The sequence below is a fragment of the Lygodium microphyllum genome, chromosome 13 (genome assembly GCF_053477565.2).
Source record: "Lygodium microphyllum isolate KBCC chromosome 13, Lygodium_microphyllum_v1.1.10, whole genome shotgun sequence".
Classification (NCBI taxonomy): Eukaryota; Viridiplantae; Streptophyta; class Polypodiopsida; order Schizaeales; family Lygodiaceae; genus Lygodium; species Lygodium microphyllum.
The window spans coordinates 92,742,838-92,760,530 of NC_141147.1; the positions used below are offsets into that span (position 1 = coordinate 92,742,838).

At 41.1% G+C, this 17,693-nt stretch overlaps 1 pseudogene; it reads right to left on the bottom strand.

Moving 5' to 3' along the window:
• Positions 1–214: 214 nt before the first annotated feature.
• On the bottom strand, positions 215–2,476 carry LOC148026906 (cysteine synthase pseudogene; annotated as a pseudogene).
• Between the last annotated feature and the right edge of the window lie 15,217 nt (positions 2,477–17,693).

Consider the following 17,693-nt stretch of genomic DNA (forward strand, 5'->3'; position numbering starts at 1 on the left):
TGCTAAACTTTCTGCAAACCCCGATTCCGAACTTAGAGTTTCCATAATCGCAGCGAAAGTGCCTTCTTGTCCACAATTCTATTACCTCATGTCCATCATGATAAGCAATTGAACATGTTGTGCAAACTCCTGCATTTCCCTTGGGGTAGCACGTTATGCACGAGAAAACAGCCTGCCGTGGAAGATATCCCTTGGGGTAAGTGCATTCCTTGCCTTAATCGCCATCAAGAACAAGGTCACCTTCCAATTCTTGTGCTTCAAGGCCCTTGATGACCTCTGACATGGTCACCACGTGAAAGCTTCCAGCATGCTAGAAAGGAGATCCATGCTTAAGACTTTGTGCTCATCCTTGGACCACTTCAAGAAAAGAGCGCAAGATTGAAACAAACTTTTTACAACTTGAATAGCAACCAAAGTAGCTGATGTAGATGAAATGCCCACAAATATTCCCTCTTTAAGAGCAAGCTATTTAGCCATTTCAAGTGCTTCATCACTAGAAACCTGTACCACCTCATCCAAGATATCAACATCCAAGATGCCAGGAATGAAGCCAGCACCAATGCCTTGAATCTTGTGAGGACCTGGCTTCCCTCCAGAAAGCACACTGCTCTCGGTTGGCTCTACACCATAAATCTTAATGTTGGGATTTTTTCCCTTTAAGAAGTGACCAACACATGTCACTATTCCACCAGTACCAATTCGAGATACCAAAATGTCAACCTTCCTAGTTGTGTCTTCCCACATCTCACGCCCCGTGGTTTCAAAATGCACCTTTGGGTTGGCAGGATTTTCAAATTGCTAAAGCATGTAAGAGTCAGGAGTCTTCATCAAGATCTCTTCTACTTTTGCAACCGCAGCTTTCATGCTGCTGGTTGGATCTGTTAGAACCAGCTCAGCTCCAAAGGCTTTCAACAACACACGATGCTCCACGCTCATTGATGCAAGCATTGTAAGAATCAAATTGTACCCTTTGGATGTGGCAATAATTGCCAGCCCTATACCAGTATTACCACTAGTAGGCTCCACAAGAATGCTCTTGCCATGTGTAATTAGACCCTTTGATTCAGCATCTTCAATCATACTTTTCCCAATCCTATCTTTAACACTGGAGCAGGGCTCCGTAGATTCTAGCTTAGCAACAACATGAGCCCCACAACCACAAAGATACCATGGCCTCCCTCGAGCAAAAATGGAGGCAGATCATTAAAGTTAGCAGGCTGTTTTGGGGCTTCTCGCACTGGCATAGCTTTGATTTGTTTATTTGGAGCTCTTGACTTTCTGAAGGCTTATTATAAAGCTCAACTTCTTGATCTACTTCCTTCACTACATGTCGATCTACTTCAAGGGTAGCTGCACGCTCCAGGAGTAGGCAAGCAAATGTGGGTCTTTACTGGGCTCTTTAGTTTCACGTTGGCTTGGATGGCTCTTCTTGCCCCCTAAAGGATTCTAAAAGGTTGCAGGTTCTGAGACTTCTTTTAGAATTTTTGGAGCTGTCCCAGGCTTCAAAAATTCTATAAATTTTGCAGCTAGTTGCTGCTCTTCAGATGTGCTTGAGGTTCCATTCCAGAGAAAGAGGAAGCCATTGTTTTGCAATAGAAAGAGGCAACAGTGAGACAGCAGTGGTGTGCACTGGCTGGAATTGAGATAGCCCAAGTTACTGGCCTTCACTTGTGCATTATCATCCTTGGCTATAAACAAGAAATTCTCTGGTTATACTGCAAAGGCCTGAAAGGATATTTAATGCCTCATCAGATAGTGTGCCTTGTCAACATAAGGATTTTCCATTTGGCAAAAGCATCACCTTTGGTAGAATCATACAGTAGAAGCAACTGTTAGATAACTTTCAATAGTAGCAAGCATTAGTGCTCTCTTACTATAGACTGCATATGGAACAAGGTAGCAGACTATAGGACTACAGGATTCAACTCAACAAGGCACTCTTGAAAGGTACTTAAGTTCATACTACCTAGATGTAAATATTTTTGGATAACTCACAATTTTGGAAGAGCTCCTGAGTTCCCAGTAGACCTATAGCAGCTCAAGTAGTAGAAGTAGCTACAACTGCATATACAGCTTCCAGATTATAGACATTGAAAGGCCTTTCAGTTTCAACCAATAGTGATCATCTGTGTTGCAGCATAGATGGCTGAAAAAGAGGTGTTCTGAAGGTTTTTGTTCTGAAAGCTCCTGGATTTGGTGAGAGGAAAGGTCAATATCTTGATGATATTGCCATTTTGACTAGGGGGACTGTTGGCAACATAGCAATTGTATTTGGATCATATGTTGCACCAAGCTGCTTGATGTGTCTCACCATGCATTGAATCTGCATGTGCAAGCAAATGGCAGTGATGACTATAACATCAGTGATGCCAATGAGACATGGTATAGCTCTATCGACTTTGATTTTGTTCTAGAGAACAGTTGAAGGGGAATCGTTCAACAAAACTTCATCAGACATATCTTCTGAAGACTGCATGCCCACCGCTGCCACTATCAACTACAACCACAGTTCTATCACTGCTAAGATCATATCTCCCTTTTTGCAAGCAACTGTGTTTGTCCTACAACTCTTTTGTCTTTAAATCTACAGTAGCCCGACCAAATGCTAAATTCGGTTCTTGTCGAAGTACAAGCAGGCGCATATCCATTGCCCTGAGTAGCTCCACCTTGGATGCTTCAACTCCATGATCAAGATTATCAGGTGGGCATCTTGTTGACTATTTTAAGCTTCCATCCTTCTCCTCAATTCCAAAGGTTTCCCCATCAACATTCTGGGATTAGATCACACAGTGAAGGGAAGCACCCCAGGACCAACTTGGCTTAATGGTGGAGTAGATACAGGATATGGAGAATCATGGGCAGAAGCATGTATGCTGGAGTAGCGGTTGTAATAGCCAACCTGCTTTTGTGCAGAAAGGAATGTCATATATAGGTAGCAATATGCTGCCAGATGGATTGGGAATGCATGCAGGGTATCTAGATTGCAATGCTCCAGGAGCACCTTGTTATAGCAATATGGTTATGTCAGGTGTGAATGACAACCATGCATCACCTATTGCTGGTAATTTTGGATTGTATGAAATGCATGCAGAGAGCACAGGGCCCCCATATGGGCTTCAATCCATGCATGAATAGTAGCCATCATCTGGTTTTGGGAAGCACCATGCTTATATATATGATATTCATGCTTACTCTCATGGGCAGCAGTGTGCATATGGAAAGGTCATCAAAAGTACCATAGAGAAAATTATGTTCAGTAAGCGTGATGTTAGAATGGTTGATACGATGGTTGCATTGGCACATGCACTCATGATATTTGATGATACAATGATGGCTATAGAAATAGTAGATGTTGTTGTGGTTGAGCGGGTACTTGTACAACAATTAACACTTAATACCCCTCAATTGGTACAACAATGTATTGTGGAGGCTCTTGTAAACCTCTATGGCAATATTGTTTTGCAAGAAGGCCTAGATCACATACAACACAAGAACATGCTGATTGATCTAATTGCTAGGACTGATGTAGAAGTTCAAGGGGACTCTATGCAATCATTGATCAAATTGTGGAGGAGTGAGTGTGGACAGCCACCCTATTACGAGCAGTGTTGTGCATATGATCACAAGAAGCATGCAGATGATGAGCACTCTATGCATGATGTCGATGTCTATGAACAGTTTTCTTGTGATCAATATGTTGGGGGGCAGCATGATGTTACTCGAGGAAAGATTCTCACCCATGCTGATATAAGACGATTGCATGCTCAAGGGCTATGCTACTAATGTGTTGAGCCTATGTCCTCCAATCACAAGGATACATGCAGGAAAAGGAATGCTAAACTAGCAATTGTTTTAGAGTTTTTGGATGACGAGAACAATGAAGAGGAAGGCGAACAAGCGGACGACATAGTAGATCATGAAGATCATGAGCAGATCGCTGATCAAGTGGACATTCCACTGCAACCCCATGAGGAGACCCTTCAGTCCAAGGATGTTGTGTTTGTATGCCCAGTAATTTCCAAGAATGCTAGGATCATGGACATGCAACACATTGGGAATGATGCATGAAAATTTTCAAAGTATGCAGTACTATATGTTTCCAACAACACCCATGCAAATTCCAAGTTTAATCATATGATGCTCATCAGAGACTTGATGCAAAAGTCAACATTCATGATCATTCCAGCTTCACTCATGAATGATAATCCACTGCATGGAAGGAATCACCACTTTCCTTTTGATCCCGGTGGTAGTGCAGAGACCCACGTTTGTATGGATGACCTGCACACTGGTGATGCTTACCATGCAGGTTATCCATTTGACCCCGGGGTTTGGAATTAGTGATCATCTTGTACTGAGACACCTCCCCTCATGCTCACATTGCATACATGATTTCAGCCCTACCTCCCCCCCCCCAACTATCTTTTCCCACTTGTAACGTTGTACAGAGTAGTACTCTGTAGCCCACTACCTGGCCATACCAATAAGTCCAATCTTTGTTTTTGAGGACAAAAACTTTATTTTGAGTGGGGATGGGTTGTAATGGATGGAAATACCTAGTGTCACATTGACCTAGGTATAAAAGGTGTGAAGGGCATTGGCATGGTACCAATTTATTAATATACATCTGTCCTTTCACCTTCTCTCCCGTCCTCTCCCTTACAGTGGTATCAGAGCCTAGTTTTAGGTCCTTCCTTTCTCTCTCCTTCTCTCCTCTCTACAGTCTTTCCTTCTCTTCTTGCACCTCTTCTCTCTCTTCTGCAGTCCCTCTCTCCTGTCCTCTCCCTTACAGGGAGGGAAATACCTAGTGTCACACTGACCTAGGTATAAAAGGTGTGAAGGACATTGGCATGGTACCAATTTATTAATATACATCTGTCCTTTCACCTTCTTCACCTTCTCTTCTGACCTTCCATGGTGGCTGACAGCCATTTCTCTCTCCTCTCCCTCTTCTTTCTCTCTCTCCTGTCCTCTCTCTTACAATGAATTGTTCTGTATAATTCTCTATAAGGCAATTTTTGTGCTCTATGAGAAAATGTTTTTGCTCTATGAGGAAACAGGTGAATTTAGCAGCATCTATGTCACCAACTTGGTTTCCCATGAAAGTCATCATGATTATCCATTGCTATATCAGTGCAAGCTCTGTTTTGATGTAGTAATGGAACGCCTTCCACAGTGAAATTCTTGTAGCAATTGAGTGGGCATGAAAATTTTCCATATAAAGCTTTGATTACCCGTGTATTTGGTTTGTATTTATGTGTGCTCTAAGGAAAAAAGAATAGAGAGGGTCTACAACTAATTTTGTACTGCTTGAAGCAATCACGCTTTGTGGAGCAATTTTCTGCGTGGGGTTGCCATCCCTTAAAAATAGGAGTTCTGTGAATCTGAAAGCTCGTGTTCTCAGAGTCTCTAACATGGTTGTTTTAGTTTTAGATTCTCTCTAAAAGTGGTAAAATCTGAGCTTGAAGGTTTGAACTGTTTAAGTATTGAGTTGAAGTCTCAATTAGGAGTGACTAATCAGGAATTTTGGATCATGTGCTCACTGGTGTTGTTTCCTGGGTTTTGTTGAGGGAAGATCCTCGGCCTTTATCCTGTGGTGTTGTCTTAGGGGTTGTTAGAGGCCAACTACCCAATTCACCTACCAATGTCATACATGTCCAAAGAACATACTAACAATACTCTATGTTTAGCCTCATTTTTTGCATGTATGGTCACTAAAATTTCAACCATTGTGTCAATAATATTCAACCCGTAAAAGAGGCTTGGAATGCCTTCATTTTGAGCTAACAATCCCAATGCTCTCAGTTCCTTAGCAGCCTATTTCATAGATATGCATTCAATGTTGCACATAGCTTCCATAAGCTTATACCAACATGAACTATTTGTTGTAATGAGAATAACAGTAGCAAATACATGCTTCATTCCATCAGGAGGTGAGTACATCCTCTCGACAACACTACTGTAGCTCCACATTACAATAGCACTCACTGAAAATCCGGTTCTTTGAATTCCCTTGCATTTGGAGGCAAAGGAGACACCCAAAGCATATCCTGATTCCTAACATGATTAACATAAACGATAAGAAATTGGACTGTTTTCCTTCCATCCTTGCTTTTGACTCTTGCATAAGTAGAACCATCATCAAGAATCTTTGTTTCCATACACACTCCTATAATATAGGGATGTACCAAATTCACTATATATGAGGAACTATCTTACACAAAGAAGTGATGCTATTCTTATACATCACCATCATCACTTTTACATTAGAACACATAGCATAGATCTCCCTTGAAGAATTATTTGTAGCCCTCATATGCCAACCATGATTATTGTCCCCATAGGCCATGCACCATTCTCATACAATCCATGCTCAATGACATTAATCTTAGACCCATAGTTAAGCAAAGCAGCACAAGGAGTTTCACGCTCCCCTATTTTTGCTACCTTTTTAATGGTAGCCCTTGCCCAGTGATTTCTTGTGTAATGAATCTGCGTAACAAAATCTTGGAGTCTCTTCCCTATATTGTTGCATTTGCCTTACTCCACCATGTATATTGTTACAAGACAATGCATTTTAGCCACTTTTTTCTCTTTTTCACTTGTTGTCCACTTATTAGTAGCATCCTCAATTGATAAAATAGCACTAATATCATGCTTATATTCAGTGTAGATGCCCAACAAACCAGTTTCCTCTTCAAATTGCAGCAATACAGTAGTGGTATCTCCAAGAAATTGACACTTCCTCTTAATTATGCCAATGGTTTTGTCATCAAAATCATGCTTGGTGATGCCAAGCATCTCTTGGAAGGTAAATTTCACCCAACTTTTTAAAACCCGTTTTTCAATAACCTTCTTGAGATCTATGTCTATCTCAATATCACACTGTAGCTTATATCTCAGTTGCTTGCCATTCTTTTTGCCCTCTTGTTTGCTATCCTAGGCTTGGGCTACTTTGGCATGCTCGGTATGGTCATTTGAACATGGATGCGATTCGACAAGCTTCTCGACAGAAGATGGTTGACGGACTTCTAGATTTTCCTCCTGTTTACACCCTTTGCCCTAGTTGCTTGAGGGGACGTATACATCCATAGGTTGCCTCTCAGAGGGCTTCTACACTGCTTGACTTGGTTCACACCGACTTTGTGGACCTATGGGTATGGCCCTCCTTGGGAAGGCCAAGTACTTGATGTTGATTGTTGACTACTTCAGTCGTTATGTGTGGCCGTACTTCTTGGCGTACAAGAACAAGGTGTTCTGTGAGTGGAAGGTGTTTTTTGAGAAGCAAATGACCTTCAAAGTTTGTGGTGTTTGAGCCAATCATGGTGCTCCTACCCAACCTCTTCCATAACATGCTTGGGAGGTGGCTGATTTGTAGCTTTAGGTTGATCCACACTTCTTCTTGTCACTCTCTTAGATGTCCTTGCATTATTTTCATCTCTCTTCCATTTTCCTTCTAGAAATACATTTGTGTTTTGCATTTTTGCTAAATATGCATACATTGAATACACATATATTGGTGATTCCCACCCATTTATGTCACGAATGTCTTGCCTTGCATGAGACATTTCACTATTAGTAACTTTTCTCTTTTCAGTTGCATGCAAAGCATGTGTCCATATTATAGCCTTCAGACCAACTATCACTTGTGGCTAGGCATTCTATCCAAATGTAGACCAAAAGTAGCAGCATGTATATGTTAGAAATGCGGGATCTAGAGCATGACATAACCGGAAGCTATGGAGGATGGAAGGAGAAGTGTAGACTCATGATGGAATGGACACTGTTTGTTACACAAGTGAATTAGGTTCCAAGATTGAGACTTGGACTCATAAACACAATCTTGTGTATGTGGACAATGACATTGACACTTTACTGAAATGAAAAGAGTACTATCATTGCATTAAGAAAGGAAGCAAGTACAATGCTTTATAGGAAAGTAGGAAACTGCAGTAGGCACCATTGTGCATATGGGATAAGTTAGCCTGCATGTCCTTGACCCTGAGACTCCATACAAAGAGGCTGTTTGAGTGTGATTGCTGATTCTCAACACCCCTCCTCAATCACAACTAGGAAAGGCACAAAGTGTGTAGAGGCTGTAATGAGAACCACCTGCAAAGTGTGGGTATACCACAGACATGGCAAAACACCAGAGGCTGTCGCAGAAAAAGCTAAGTGTGGGTACCATAAACATGGTGGACATCCAGAGGCTGTAACATGGGCCTCACAAAGTGTACAGGGATTGTAATGCCAAGTTACATAAGGAGTTTACATAGCTTATGGCAGGAAGCATTAGGGCAAGGAAAAATACAAGGCTATTAAAACAGTCTATCAGAATTATGAGAGTACAAGGACTGATGAGTCTTGTCCTTCCGATCCTGGTGATCTTCATCTTCTTCTTCCTTTGCTTCATTTTCTTCTTCTTCTTTGACTGCGACTAGATAGGCCTTTTGGGATCTCTTTCTTGCGTGGCAGAACTTCTCGGTGTGTCCGGTCCTTTTGCAGAAGTCACAAAAGAGCTGATCTTTCTTGCCTTTGTACCTGTTGCCAACATATAATGCATGCTCATCTCTAGAGGTACTTGGTTCTTCTTTAGTTTTTAGCTTCTTTTCTTCTTCTAACAGTGATGCCTAGATATCAACAAGTTCAGGATTTGGCATGTTGATTAAAGTTGTTGATACGTTATTATATTCAGGAGGCAAGCTCTTAAGTAGAACCCCGATGCAAACATCTTCATCCATTTTAATGTTGATTCCTGCAAGTTGGGTTAGGAGTCCTTCCATGTAATTAAGATGTGTGGCAAGTGATGTGCTGGACTTCATTTCAAGCCTGAAGAATTCAATTAGGAGACCATACTTTGATGATTTAGATTGTGCACCGAATAGGGTGTCAAGTCTTTTCCATGTATCCTGTGAGGTCTCACAGTTATCCACGTGATGGATATAACTGTCATCTAGCTCCAATTTGATAATGGCCTAGGCTCTGTCATCATTCTTTTGCCAAGTAGTTGCAAGGTCCGCGTCCCGCGGTTTCTTCTCTTTGCCATTTGTGATGGCCCAGAGACCCTTCTTCATCAGGATGAGCTTGATGCGGGTTTGCCAAGTGTGGAATCCGACTCCTTTGAATCGAGCATTTGGCGAGTCTTTGCCCATGTTAGATTTACGGGAACAGTAGCAAATCAACTTCAGACTTTATTAGATTTGAGCAACAGAAGAATTGATTGAGAGACACAAGTGCTAAAAAGCACTAACTGAGTGTCAATGGATACCAAATTTGCAAAAGTCTTTTACTCCAAGTGATCTTCCCCTTCTTGATTTGATGCTGATGTCTTCAGATCTGAGTGACAGTACTTTAACGAACTTCAGAGAGTATTGCTCAGTGATTAAAATCACTGTTGATAACTTCAGTGAGAGAAATAGTGAAAAATGTCAAGATTTTGAAGCTTTTGGCTATGGTGGAATTAGGGTTTCTGAGACAGGGGCCTGGTTTTTTGCTTATTGCAGGAGCTACAGTGCATCATTTTCAAAACTTTTTACATATCTAGGAAGCTTATGTCATGGGCTACCAAAGCCCCATGGAGATTGTGCAGATCGTGGTCAGTATGCAGCGCGCAGGTGCCGCGAACAGAATCGGCGCAGATCTGGACAGCGAGGTCGAATTTCTGCAATGCTGGAGCCAAGGAGCATCAATGTCATTGATTATTGTGCCAAGATGAAGCGCCTTGAGCAGAGGAACAACTCTCCAGAAGAAATCGTGGGCTGAAATGGCCTGGTTGAAGAGTTATGGAAGCTCCAAGCAAGGTAGGTCCTGTCTGGCTATGGCAGACACAGAACAGAGATTGGGGATTTTCACAATGCTGAGCTCCAGATGGTCCAATGTCCTGGATTGATGTGATACAGGGAAGCTTTATGAGTTGGGGAATACTTTTCCAGAAGGAAGCTCGAAGAGATTTGACCTGTGGAGTGAGATATAAGCAGTTCAATCTGACAGGGTGCTGCTGGCTATGGCTGCCATGGAAGCTTCAGTGAGAGTAGAGTTGAGAAAAGAAGTCATACACTGACACTGAGCTGGATGGAGGTTCAGAAGAATCAAGAGAGGCTGGAGAAGCAATGCCATGCCCAACTGGGCTCTGATACCATGTTAGAAATGCGGGATCTAGAGCATGACATAACCGGAAGCTATGGAGGATGGAAGGAGAAGTGTAGACTCATGATGGAATGGACACTGTTTGTTACACAAGTGAATTAGGTTCCAAGATTGAGACTTGGACTCATAAACACAATCTTGTGTATGTGGACAATGACATTGACACTTTGCTGAAATGAAAAGAGTACTATCATTGCATTAAGAAAGGAAGCAAGTACAATGCTTTATAGGAAAGTAGGAAACTGCAGTAGGCACCATTGTGCATATGGGATAAGTTAGCCTGCATGTCCTTGACCCTGAGACTCCATACAAAGAGGCTGTTTGAGTGTGATTGCTGATTCTCAACAGTATAGCCACATAAGCTGTCACAACTCTATAGAAACAGAATTTGTATCCTTTTTCATTAATTTGTCTATATAATGATTTATTAAATTTATTTCCTTTGCACTAATTAGATATAAATAAAAGTGCATTGGAGCTGGCCACTGATGAGTGGTCACAAGTTATGGTGGACCCACGCGGTGGGTTAGAGAAAAGATAGTTCACACTTCCACCTATATGGCCCGATTGGGCGCCTGTGACTAGAACTCACGCATATCAGGGTTAGACTCGCACACAAAAAGGATTGATGCCTTGAAGTGTGGGCTAGATCCACCAGAACAAACAGTTACAATCAACAAGATGGCATGATCATGAAATGCTTGTATAATATGCATGTGTGGGCTGAAAGCTTGAAATGCACATTTCTTTGCATAGGAAAGTCACATGAAGATTCGGATACCATTTTTGCGATGTACATGGAAAAAGATTTCATATGACACCCATATGGGGGGGTCCCTAAATTTTAGGAGCCTCGAATTAGCCTAAAAATGCTAGTCCTAAAAAATAGGGATATCATTCTAAAAATAGTAAGTTCTGTACTCTGACTGTGCTTACTAAATTTGGTTGTTTCTATTCTTGACAATATTCAACCCAAAAAGGAAGGCCATAGAGAAGAGACAAGTGTCAAGACACTTGTCACACAAGTTTCCAAGTGTCCCACCACTTGTCACATCTCATGACATGTGGCTGGACACTTGTCTTGTGCTACTCCACTTTCCCCTTTTGTACTAGCTCTTCCCTCTCCTATAAATAAGAGCTCGTTTTTCTTCATTCAGCATCATTTTTCTTTGCTGTAAACTCATGTACAGTACCCACAAATAGCCAGAAACTAGCCCTATCCATCCCCATCATCATTCCCCACTTCTCCATTATCAAACTCCTCCATATTCCCTCTTCTACTGCTGTTTTACAAGACAGCAAGCCTGTAAATTCATTACATCACCTCCTTCTCGAGCTCTTTCTTCCATTTTAGCAACAAGAAGCAAGCCCTATCCATGTACTGCTGATCAACGATGGAGAAAGGCTAATTTTCCCTTTTTATTCTCTCATACTGTAAAGAAATCAGTTCTTATCATTGCATAATAGATAATGCATGTGTGTTTGTACATCTTTGCATGATCTTGTGAGAGTGAAAATTACTTCTTCTCGCTCTCAGGTTGATTGTAATTGAGCTCTTCCCTAAGGGACTTGGGTTGAGCAGAAATTCATCCCTTGGGGGGGGGGGGGGGGGGGGTTTGCCCATCTTCAACCCTCAATCTTGTCTCCATTACTTTTACATTTTCATGGCTGTAATTTTGTGAGTAATTTTCATTTTCAGCTTTAAGTGTTCATTCTCTTTTATATTAAATCTCGAAAACAAGCGAATATCATAATTGTTAAGCATACTACGTTGTTCGGGGCGTTTACAGTGGTATCAGAGCTTTGGCTCGGTCCTCACCCCAACACTGGTAGTGCTTACAATTATAAGTTTGTTTGTTTTTAGCCCCTGCATTGAGTGCTTGAGCATATTTTTTTTTCTTAAGAGTCTCAATGGATTAGTCGAGTGCTATCCTTCAAGCCATTCAAAGTCTTAGAGAGGAGAATCAGCAAATTCGTGACCAACTTCTCAAACTAGAAAAAGTTGAGAATCCCAAAGAATTCAAGGAAAGAAGCCCATCTGCTTCAAGGAGACAAAGCCATACCAATGAAAGGAGCCGATCAAGAAGTCCAACTACTTCTAAGAGGCAGTCCCATTCTACTTCAAGACAAAGAAAGAGATCGCGTCGAAGCTCATCCTCTTCTTCAAAGTCATATGGCGCCTACTCTGATGGACCCTCTTCTAGTAACGAAGAGTCACACCCTTCTCGTGGAAGACCTCATCATCGTCAAAGGCGTCGACATTCTTCACCCTCGTCTCCATCTTCATCCCCATCAAGCACTTCATCATCTTCAACCTCAAGATCTGGGCATGGATGCGAAGGCATAAGAGGAAGAAGAAGACTAAGTCACTATCTCAACTTGAAAAGAAGATGTAGTTCAGTATGTATGATGGTTCCCGAAATCCTGATCTTCTTCTGAAGTTTATTCGTCAATTTCAAATTTTGTATGGTCGTGACAAGTATAAAGAAAAAGAAAAGATTAAGTTTGCAGCTTTACATTTAACCGACTTAGCCCATACTTGGTGGATGAGGTTGGAATATGATCATGCTGCCCCAAAATCATGGCGGTCCTTTGTTCTCATGATACAAAGCCAATTTCTTCCTGTTCATTTCAAAAGAGATGTAAAAATGGAATGGGATCGGCTTTGGCAAAGGAAAAATGAGTCACTTGGTGACTATACCAAGAGATTTTGGGAGCTACTTTTGAAGGTCCAACGTTTCAAGAAGATTAGCAGTTCGGAAAAGCTTAGGAAGTTTCAAGGAGGTTTGCATTTTAAACATCGTACTGCTCTTAATCATTATCATTGTTCTAGTCTCAGGGAACTCATTGACCATGCTGAGACATGGGAAATGGAGCACAATGGCAACAAATCATTCCAAAAGAATGATAAGAAGAGAGTAGCTGATGATGAGGAGTATTCAGCCCCAAATGAAGGACAAAAACAGCGGCAAAAGCAGCCATCAAATCAAAAGAAGATGAAGCCCTATGCACCTCCTAATGCTCCTCAATTTCGCTCCAATCTATACCCACAAGCAAAGCAACTTTCCGAAGAAGAAAAGCAATGCTTCATGAAAGAAGGGAAGTGCTTTAAATGTGGACAAACAGGCCACATAGCGAAGCAATGTCCAAACAAGGGACAAAGCAAGGTTTCTGACAACAAGCCTAAGTCGCTAGTGAAAATCAATGCTATCAGTGATGTAGTTGCAAACACAACTCACACTCCAGAGACGCGCAAATTATTAAAAGCTTGGGGACAGTTGCAAGGTAAGCAAGCACTATTCTTGATAGATCTTGGGACAAATGAAAATATCATTTCCTTGCAACTAGCTAAAGAGCTTGGATTAAAGAATGAAGAGATGGACACTCCGGCAGAAGTTCGCCAAGCTTTAAATGCTGATGAAGGTGACACAATGAAGACTGTGATACCCTACATTGGCAAGCTCAAGTTTCAAATTCAAGGCTACAGTGACGAAGATACCTTCTGTATCGGAGACCTTGATGGTTGCGATGTGATTCTTGGCATGCCCTAGAATCATAGAGTAGATTCAACCATCTTCTCTCAAAAAAAGAAGGTAGAACTCACCAACAAAGGCAAGAAGTACGAGATCCAAGCTGGAGTTTCTGGAGACACCATACCTATGCTTCCCCCAGAAAGGCCAGAAGACCATCATATTGATATTATCCCGGGCAGTTCTCCTCCTAATATAGCACCATACCGTGTGAGCCGTCCTCAACAAGAAGAAATGAGAAAGCAAGTCGAAGACCTACTCAACCGTGGGCTAATTAGGCCAAGTAGCTCACCATTTTGTTCACCGGTTCTTCTTGTTCAAAAGAAAGATGGCACATTCAGGATGTGCATTGATTATCGAGCCCTCAACAAAATCACTGTGAAGAATCGGTTTCCTATTCCCAGAATTGACGACATTTTGGATCGTCTAGGAGGCTCAAAGGTTTTTAGCCGCATTGATCTAAAGAGTTGTTATCATCAAATTAGGGTAATACCACAAGATGTACACAAAATTGCTTTCCGCACTTCATACGGTCTTTATGAATTCTTGGTGGTTCCTTTCGGATTAACCAATGCACCAACCACCTTTAATCGAATGATGGAGCGCATCTTTAGAGAGCATCGACAATATGTCAGTACTTTCTTTGATGATATTCTTGTCTTTAGCAAGAATGAAGAGGAGCATCATCAACGCTTGGAAATTGTTCTACAATTACTTCAACAAAATCAACTCTTGGTAAATGGTAAAAAGAGTGAATTTTTCATGCATAAAATAAATTACCTTGGGCATGTCATCTCTTCTGAAGGGATTTAGATGGATCCTGAAAAGATCAGGATAATCCAAGAATGGCCTCATCTTCATGATGTACATGAGGTGTGATCGTTTCTTGGCTTATGCTCTTATTACCACCACTTCATCAAGCATTTTGCACATATGGATTCTCCACTTCATGACCTTACAAAGAAGAAGATCTCTTTCCAATGGAAGGAAAAAGAGAAGGCAGCCTTCACAAGGCTGAAAACAGCTCTTACTTCTGGACCTGTTCTTATCATTCCAGATCTGGTAAAACCATTTGTGGTGGAAGCAGATGCTTGCGGTGATTGTATTGGTGCAGTGCTAAATCAAGAAGGCCATGCCGTAGCCTTTGAAAGCCGCCGTCTAAATGATGTGGAGAAAATGTATGACATTTATGAAAATAAGCTCTTAGCGGTGGTTCATGCTTTAAAGATATGGAAACATTATCTTTTAGGCAATGAATTCCTTATTAAAACTGATCATCAAAGCTTGAAGTATTTCAAGACTCAAAAGCATTTGCAAGAGAAACATGCAAGATGGGAAAATTTCTCGTCTATGTTTCATTTTCAAATTGTGTACACTCCAGGGAAACAAAATGTAGTTGCTGATGCACTTTCTAGAGTGCCTCGCATTGCAACTATTATAGTGGCTCATCATGAAGATTTCCAAACGATGAAAAATACTTATGATGAAGATACTGATTTTGCAGCAATTTGGTCAAATTTATAGCAAGGAGGTTCTCATCCAGATTATTCCATCAAAGGCGGTTACCTTCTCATGAACAATTGCCTTTGTGTCACTCTTCCTGTTCGACAAAAGGTGCTTAAAGAAAGTCATGAACCCCCTTATGCAGGGCATAGAGGGAGGGCAGCCACTCTAAGTGCAATTGAGCGCTACTTTTATTGGCCAACATTACGAAAAGATACACATAACTTCATTGAGGCTTGTCTGGTATGCCAAAAATCCAAATATGATAGGCAGAAGATTCCAGGATTGTTGCAACCTCTTCCAGTTCCCAAAGATCCATGGGAATCTATCACAATGGATTTCATCTCAGGTATTCCAAGAACACCTCAAGGTCATGATATGATTTGGGTCATAATTGATAGATTCAGCAAACAATCACATTTTATTCCATGTCATAAAACATTGAAATCCGCACAAGCTGCAAGACTTTTCATTCAACATATCTTCAGATTACATGGTATGCCTTTTGAGATCATTTCAGATAGAGACTCCAAATTCACAAGTAACTTTTGGCGTGCTTTATTTGAGAATTTGGGAACCACTTTAAAGTTCTCCTCAGCTTTTCATCCTCAAACTGACGGCCAAACAGAGGTGATGAATCTCACTCTTTTGGATATGTTGAAAGCTTATGTTAGTGAACATAAGTCACAATGGGAGAAATATCTTCCATTATTGGAGTTTCCTTACAACAATACAGTGCACTCATCCACAGGGAAAGCTCCAAATGAAATAGTACAGGGTAAAGTGATTCCTCCTCCAATTATTCTCACTAAAGATAAGATTTTTGCTTCTAATGAGTTTGCTTCAGATTTAAAAACCGCAATGGATCAAGTTCGAGCCACTATCAAAATTTCCCAAGAGCGACAAAAGAAGCAAGCAGATAAACGAAGAAGACCTTTGGCTTTTGAAAAAGGTCAATATGTCTTGCTAAAGTTTGATAAAAGCAGGCTCAAACAAGGTTCTGGTCAAAATTCATATTTTCCAAAGCTCTCCAGTAGATACTTTGGACCCTTCAAAGTGATTGAGAAAATAAATGAAGTTTCTTATCGACTTGAGCTTCCTGCTCATTGGAAAATACACAACGCTTTTCATGTAAGTTTGCTAAAACCTTACATAGGACTAGAACCAAAGGAACCCATTACTGAAGATCCCCCAGAAGTTGAAGAAACAGAGCAACTCTTGGAACCTGAAAAGATTTTGTTTCTCAAGGATCGAACCACGAGAAGTGGCCTTGTGACACGAAAATTCTTACTAAAATTCAAGAATCTACCCACAACAGATGCACAGTGGGTAGATGAAAAATTCATGAAGCATTACCCAAATATTCTACAGCAATATCAAGAAGCTTTTCAGCTGAGGACAGCTGAATAAAAGCCAGAGGGCTGTCACAACTCTATAGAAACAGAATTTGTATCCTTTTTCATTAATTTGTCTATATAATGATTTATTAAATTTATTTCCTTTGCACTAATTAGATATAAAGAAAAGTGCATTGGAGCTGGCCACTGATGAGTGGTCACAGGTTATGGTGGACCCACGCGGTGGGTTAGAGAAAAGATAGTTCACACTTCCACCTATATGGCCCGATTGGGCGCCTGTGACTAGAACTCACGCATATCAGGGTTAGACTCGCACACAAAAAGGATTGATGCCTTGAAGTGTGGGCTAGATCCACCAGAACAGACAGTTACAATCAACAAGATGGCATGATCATGAAATGCTTGTATAATATGCATGTGTGGGCTGAAAGCTTGAAATGCACATTTCTTTGCATAGGAAAGTCACATGAAGATTCGGATACCATTTTTGCGATGTACACAGAAAAATATTTCATATGACACCCGTATGGGGGGGTCCCTAAATTTTAGGAGCCTCGAATTAGCCTAAAAATGCTAGTCCTAAAAAATAGGGATATCATTCTAAAAATAGTAAGTTCTGTACTCTGACTGTGCTTACTAAATTTGGTTGTTTCTATTCTTGACAATATTCAACCCAAAAAGGAAGGCCATAGAGAAGAGACAAGTGTCAAGACACTTGTCACACAAGTTTCCAAGTGTCCCACCACTTGTCACATCTCATGACATGTGGCTGGACACTTGTCTTGTGCTACTCCACTTTCCCCTTTTGTACTAGCTCTTCCCTCTCCTATAAATAAGAGCTCGTTTTTCTTCATTCAGCATCATTTTTCTTTGCTGTAAACTCATGTGCAGCACCCACAAATAGCCAAAAACTAGCCCTATCCATCCCCATCACCATTCCCCACTTCTCCATTATCAAATTCCTCCATATTCCCTCTTCTACTGCTGTTTTACAAGACAGCAAGCCTGTAAATTCATTATATCACCTCCTTCTCGAGCTCTTTCTTCCATTTTAGCAACAAGAAGCAAGCCCTATCCATGTACTGCTGATCAACGATGGAGAAAGACTGATTTTCCCTTTTTATTCTCTCATACTGTAAAGAAATCAGTTCTTATC